Raw genomic sequence first — 7,566 nt, 5'->3', positions numbered from 1 at the left:
ACATCCTCGCCAGCATCTGCTGTCACCTGAATTTTTGATCTTAGCCATTCTGACTGGTGTGAGGTGGAATCTCGGGGTTGTTTTGATTTGCATGACAACCTGTAGACTTGCTAGAATTGAGGAATTTTAAGGAAAATGTCACTAATTTTGGAATATATTTACCATTTTTAAAACAAATCCTGACTTTTTGTACTATTAAAAATAGAGTAATCTCCCAAGATTAGAAAGATATGGCAAAAGCAATATTAGAACCTGCCACACATTTACAATGGCTCTCCTCATAGAGAGAGGCAACAGGGGAGATAACATGAAAAAAAGAGCCAGGAGTAGAGAAAATTCAACGGATAATAGAAAGGTGCAGGCTGCATACAATGAACAAACTCTGACATTGTGTCGATTGTCAGCCTTAAAGTCCTGAGACAAATTCAAAGAACCACAAAAAGACTTGATCCATTTACTCAAATCATGCACAGTCCAAAAGACACCTTTCTTGATGTTTTACAAAGGAAAGCCAGATCTGTGGGGTTCAGCAACAAGAAAGGTAATAATTGAGTCTTTAGCCTTTGAAGATATGAATGCTGAATGCAAGGAAATAATCAGACCACTGAGGGCAAGTTCAGCATCAACAGATGAGTGGATTATACATACAGATGATGTTGAATCTTGCTCACCTGATATGAATGTCATAGGAGAAGCTGATACTCAACACCTAGAGACTATCCAATATTTCAAATGTTTTAATTGTGGTGAGCAGGGTCATCTTAGAAATAACTACAGGAAAAATCAAAGTAATACCTAGAGATGGCCTATGCCTTCTGGAATATGTCAAAGATGTGGCAAAGGCTGAGATCTGACTAGGGCATGTAGAGGAACAACAGACAAATGGGGCAACACCTTACCAAAAACAATGACAGGGCCTCTCACAGGCCCAAAAGCCATACAGGGAAACTTCTCTTTCTCAGGACAATTGAATGTTACTGATTCAAAAACAGATGTTTTGAGACCAGATAGCAAGAATTAATCAAGTTTTATAGACAATTCAAAAACCTAAATGTGAACCAAAAACGAATATTTTGGCAAAGTTCTGTAAAGGATCAAAGGCCAAAACTAAGCATACAAGTAAAACAATATTGAGATTGAGGAGCAGATTATCTCCCATCATCTCTCCAAAATCTTGGCTGGCAAGTTGGCTCATTCAAGAAGTAGACATACAATTTCACAGAGTTGGAAAACACAAATTAATATCCCCTCAGTTTCAGTGTTTGGTCATGAAACTGGTCAGGCTCCTAATAAAAATTTTAAATTAATTAGGGAATATTATCAAAGGCAGTTACAGACTCTTCAAGTCGTCCATAAACAAGTTACAGCAGAGGCTGAAAATTTAGCTCTACCCCAAGCAGCCAGTGCTTTTAACACACCAACGGCCTTACCACTAAGGTGGTTGACAGACCAACCCATTTGGATTGATCAGTTATCTAAGATAAAAGAAAAACTACAGACATTAGAACATCTAGTCAAAGAGCAACATATAGAAGAGTCTAGAACCCCTTGGAATTCTCCAGTATTTGTCACTTAAAAAATATCTGGCAAATAAAGGAATTTGACAGATCTCAGAGCAATTAGTAAGATTATTCAGCTAACAGTTTCTTTGCAGCCTGGAGTCCCATTGCCTTACTTGTTCTCTAAGGGATGGTCTATCATAGTGATTGATCTAAAATGTTGTTTTTTCACAATTCCTCTACATGAACATCTCAGTACTTGCCTTTAATACAGGTTTCCCAATAAAAATATATCATTGAAAAGTCCTGCAACCAGAAATTTTAAATAGCCTTCCCTGGTGCCAATATTTTGTACAAGAGCCATTGGGAATGATCAAAAACAATTTTCACAATCCATTATTTATCATTACATGGATGCCTTCCTATTGGCTCATCCAGATATAAATATCCTGGAAAGAATGTATGATGAAGTACAAAAACTCTTGCACAACTGGGGATGGGAAATTGCCCCCTGAATAAATAAAAAGAGGGGATTCTATTAATTATGTAGTGTATAAAAATAAGTCTGCAGAAGGTAAGGCCACAAAGGATACAAATCAGAAGAAACCAATTAAGGACCGTCAATGATATTCAGAAGCTACAGGGAGATATTAACTGGCTGCAGCCTGCACCTGGCTTGGACACTCAAGACCTAAGCAATTTATATAAAAATTTACAAGGTGATAAAAATTTAAATAGCCCAAGGATACTATCAGCTGAGGCTTAGATGAGTTATCTATGGTAGAAAGGAAATCACAGGATACACAGCTAGATAATATTGACCAAAAGATGGCCTACATCTTAGTCATCCTACATTCTACTCATTCTCCTACAAGAATGCTTTTGCAGAGGGAAGATTATATCTTTGGATAGATATATTTAGAACATAAACAGAATAAAAACTAAAAATCCTACATTGAGAAGGTCTCTGAATAGATACTAAAAGTAAGAATGGGACTTAGACAATTAATCCAAATGGGTCCAGCTAAAATTTTGGTACTTTTCTGTCAGAGACCATACCGTGAGAAAGCGAGCCCTTCACAGTCTCCCACCCTGACAGGTCAAATGGCCTTGTGATAGGAGCCAGTTGTCATTTCCTCCTTCCTGTTCCCTTCCTGGCACCTGAGGCTGTAAAAGCCGAATTCTAGTCCCCTCTTCCCTATATCTTCCTGACTCTTATGATTTCCTAGGACATGAGCCCGGCCTGACACCCTAAGGCTGTTAAGGAGGATCTATGTTCCAGAGATAAGACGCAGAGTGCCCACTGCCTGGCGCCTGACTTCGGCCCTCATGTCTCCTTATGCCTACTTCTTTGTTCTTTGTTAATTCCCCCTCGACCCCTCCCCTATTCCCCGTGATGTATGCTTTAAAACCAGGCGTCTCAGCCTAATAGACGGAGACCTTGATAGGCACACTTCTTGGTCTCTGCTTCTCCTTCCCTTCCTCTCATTTTCTTCCAGGTTTGTGGTCCCCCTCGCACCCACGAATAACTGAATCCCACGGGATGGAATACTTTTTCCTAATACAGAAATTCCCTCATTATGATCACCAGATGAACATTGACAAAGAACATACACTATTTTCTTGAGAGAGATTAACAACAGATACCATAAAAGCAAATGATTTCATTTCATAAAAAGAACTAATTGAATTCACCCTCATATAATAAAGGGAACTCCAGTATCTGGAGCCCCAACATTTTACACTGATGCCAGTAAATCAAGAAAGGCAGGTTATTAATCAGAAGATGGAAATAAGGTGGCTGAGAGTCTCTATAAGTCAGTTCAAAAATCTGAATTGTATGCAATACTCATAGTGTCAGATTTTCAAGTGTCTCTTAATATAGTAACTGATTCTCAATATACACAAAGGGTTGTTTTACACATAGAGAAAGACGGTTCAACATATATAGGATGATTCTAAATTGACTTCACTATTTATTCACCTAAAACAAATGATTAGAAATAGGAGTTATCCACTATATATAACACACATAAGATTCCACACATGTCTTCCAGAAACTCTGGCACAAGATAATAATAAAATTGACCGGTATTAATGGAAAATGTACTAGAGGCTTTGAATTCCATAAAAACAAACAAACAAACAAACAAACAAACATGTTAACAGCAAAGGTTAAAAAAGAATTTTCTATCACTTAGCAACTAGCCAAAGAAATTGTAAGGCAATGACCTACTTGCACATTATATAAGCAAACTACATTACCTAAAGGAACTAACAGTAAAGGTACCAAAAGAAATGATATTTGGCAAATGAATGTCTTCCATTTTACAAAGTTTGGTAAATTGAAATGTGTGCATCATACGATAGACACATATTAAGGATTTCATTTGGCAACTGCCTTAACATCAGAAAAGGCCAATTCTGTAACTACACATTTGTTAGAGGTTATGAACATTATGGGAATACCTATACAAATTAAAATGGACAAAGGTACAGAATATATCTCTAATAAGAGGAAGTAGATTTTTTTATAATATAATATAAAACATGTTCCAGACATATCACAGAATCCTATTGATTGTGGAGAGATCTAATCGAGGTCTAAAGGAGATGCTTAAAATGCAAAAGGGGACAACAAATCTCCCCCAAAGATAGATTATATAGTGCTTTATTAACCTTAAATTTTTAAATGCTAATGAACAAAATACCATGGCTGCTGAAAAACATTGTGTTGTGGAAAAAAAAACTACTGAATTAAACCAACCTGTTTATATTAAGGATATTCTGACATCAGAATGGAAAATGTGAAAAGTGTTAGGCTAGAGAAGGGGTCACGTATATATTTCCACAGGAAAAGAACAGCTGCCGGTTCCTTCCAAATTAATAAAAATCAGATATGAAAAAGGAAGATCTTCTGAAGACCTTGACAGTGGAAGAAGAAAGGGGAGACTAACACAATCAACAAAATAGGTGATAAATATGTGGTGATGCTTATGTCTCTGAGTATGCAGACAGCTCTGGAACCTACTGAGACAAAAAGGTCAATAGAAAGCCAATAACAATTATTGAATACAAATCTCTCATGACTTTTATTACATACCATCCTTTAAGAAGACATGTATTCAAAGTTATATTGCAGTTTGATTATGTTATCAAACTAACCTCTGAAGAAAGGCAGTCTTCTTTCTTTATTGATCTTCATTAACCAACCTGTGCTCCATGCACGCTCCAAGTGAATGTATTTACAAAACTATAGGTTGGTTGTAAGTTTTTGATACTGCAAGATGAAAGAAATGGAAGACAGCCCTAAAAAGAGTCACACTCTGGGATGCTGAGGTTCTGAGACCTTCCAATCCAGCTTGATGTTTGATTCTACCTTAAGTAGATCAAAGCTACTTCTTTTAAAGACTTGCATCCAGAACTTTCCAGAAAAGCTAGCTTGCCTATTGACTCTTTCAGACTGGCATAATCAGGATGCCAGCTAAGCAATAAACTTTGTCAACACATAGTGACTGGAAAGCAAATAATGCCAGCTAGCTTTCCTTTGACAAAGCCAATGTTCCTATTTCCCTTTGGGTCTCCATAACGGAATTCTTCACCCGAATTCAGCAGATTGTCATCCCAGTTCCTTAGTTTGGGGTAGATGATTCTGCTTATTTAATGAATTGTAGATACGTTGTCATTTTAAGTGTACTTTACAAACATTGTAGTTTTGAACAGGGTGGGAACTAGAGAATTTAAACTCAGAGAATTCTACCTTTCCTTTCTTCTTCTAGGTAAAGGGGAAAGGGGTGGAAAAGAAAATGGGAGATACAGTAATACCATAGAAGTTAGAGAAATAGACAGTGGGAGTAGGTTATTAAATTTACTCTTAAAACATTACATAGCTATATATTACATTGGTAGAAATCTTTATAATTGATTCAAAGTTGAATTTATAATCTCTTATATCAGTACAGAATTTGTTTGATACAAATTTAAGATTTTCATTTTGCATGAATTTCTTTATTAATATTGGGGTTAGTGTTGTTACTCATATAGGCATTGTGCCTATACAACATTTAAGAATGCAAGGATTAGACTCAGTCTTTCTATAGCTCCTATTACAAACAGACTTTAGATGATTAAACTACTTGAGTTAAGGGACAGATAGCAAACTCATGGTTCTGAGTTAATTAAAAGGACATTTTTGAGATATTTCAATTAGTCAAGGCTTAACAGTTCAGAAATGCCTTGTATAGATAGATAGTCTTCAAAGGAGTCAGAAGTACACAGAATACCACATTTATGGCCATTTCTTTATTGAGGGTCATTTGATTAGAGACATGTATGCTCCAGACATCACCCCTTGCTTGGACCCAAAAAAGAAACTGAGCATCAATGGATTTGCTCCAGGAGTAGTGAAATAGCCACTAGGCAAGAATTTCCTCAATTAATCTTCAGACAAAATACTGTCCACAAAAAAATGACACACTACGCAGAATAGTTGACTATAATTCCTGTCAATACAGGGTAATCAGTCCTTCAAAATTCTGAATTACAGAGGTCTGTTAAATGATACTGGGACAGAAGGCTGAAGACTGAGGCTCCAACATTTTGAAGAATGAGGGACTGTCTGGTGATCAGTGGTCACGATAAACTGGCTGTGTTTTAGAAGTTATGCTTTATACAACTTATATTTTCAGGTGATATTAGTTATTCTCAGAAATATGATGGAGTTGAAAACTGGCTGTAGTCTCATACCCTACCTAAGATATTTAGCATTAAGAAAGATGATATAGATTTGAGAGGCTGGATTTCAGATGATACACAATCTAATACCAGGACATAAGTCAGGTATAGAATTATAAGCCTGTTAAGTAAGGATGAATGGTAGAATACTTTTTCTAATAGACAAAATTGATGGACTTACTGTTAATTGTATCTTTTACTTTATAAATTGTAGAATAGTAATAGTTGGACTCAATTTATATCTGAGAGAAAAAGAGCCTTTTAATTAAACAAAAAGAGGGAAACGTGGATTTTCCTGGTGTGGTTTTGGTTTTTTGATGCTAATTCTGCTTCCCCAAGAGGAGCTTCCTTGGACAAGGAGTAAATCATATACTCAGGTGGTTTCATGTGAACCTTCTTCCCATTTTACCTTGTAAAATAAAGCCTAGAGGTGTTGATTGGGCAATGGAATGGAAATGTGGAGCCGAAAGTCTTAGAAAGAGAGAGGGGAAGATAAAAGAATGAAGAAAAGGAGAGGAAGGAGAGAGAGGAAGACAGGAGAAGAGGAGGTGGAAGGAAAATGGAACAGAAGCACTAGGCCTAGAGAAACCACAAGTTGTAAGGAATTCCTAAGATGGAGAATATAGTAGTATAGTAGTAGATCTGCCCAATCTAGGTGAGCAGATTGTATTCATAATAATTGAGGCAAGTTTTCATTGCATGGGCTTATTCGTGTTGGAGACTTACAGCAACACCTAAGCTGTATGGTTCCAGAGCAGTATTTCCTTTTTCTTTTTCTTTCTATTTTTCTTTTCTTTTGCTTTCCGTTTTTTGTTTTCTTTTCTTTCTTTTTTTTTTTTTTCTTTTTAAGTTTGGCTTTAATTCAGTCTTATCTTTTGTTTACAATAATGTTCAATGTATTTCAGGACCTGTTGCTTAGGAGAAACTGTGCCTTCAGGACCTCATTGCAATGAGGTACATCCAGTGCACTATTTCTAATAGAAATTGGCAGAGGGGTGGGCAGAAAATGGAGTTTCCAAGAACAGAGAGCTGCTCAGGCAGCTTGGCATCAATGAATGTACTTTTAATAACCTATTTACAGATCATTCTTCTGATTCCTGATAAAGAAAATAGCCCTTGATTTCCATACTACATTTTCTTTTATATATATTTTTTTATTAGGTATTTTCCCCATTTACATTTCCAATGCTATCCCAAAAGTCCCCCATACCCTCCCACCCACTCCCCTACCCACCCACTCCCACTTTTTGGCCCTGGCATTCCCCTGTACTGGGGCATATAAAGTTTGCAAGTCCAATGGGCCTCTCTTTCCAGCCATACTACATTTTCTTTT

This window comes from Mus caroli, unplaced genomic scaffold (assembly GCF_900094665.2).
Source record: "Mus caroli unplaced genomic scaffold, CAROLI_EIJ_v1.1 scaffold_10628_1, whole genome shotgun sequence".
NCBI classification, from domain to species: Eukaryota; Metazoa; Chordata; class Mammalia; order Rodentia; family Muridae; genus Mus; species Mus caroli.
Note: the sequence above shows the minus strand (reverse complement) of the source record.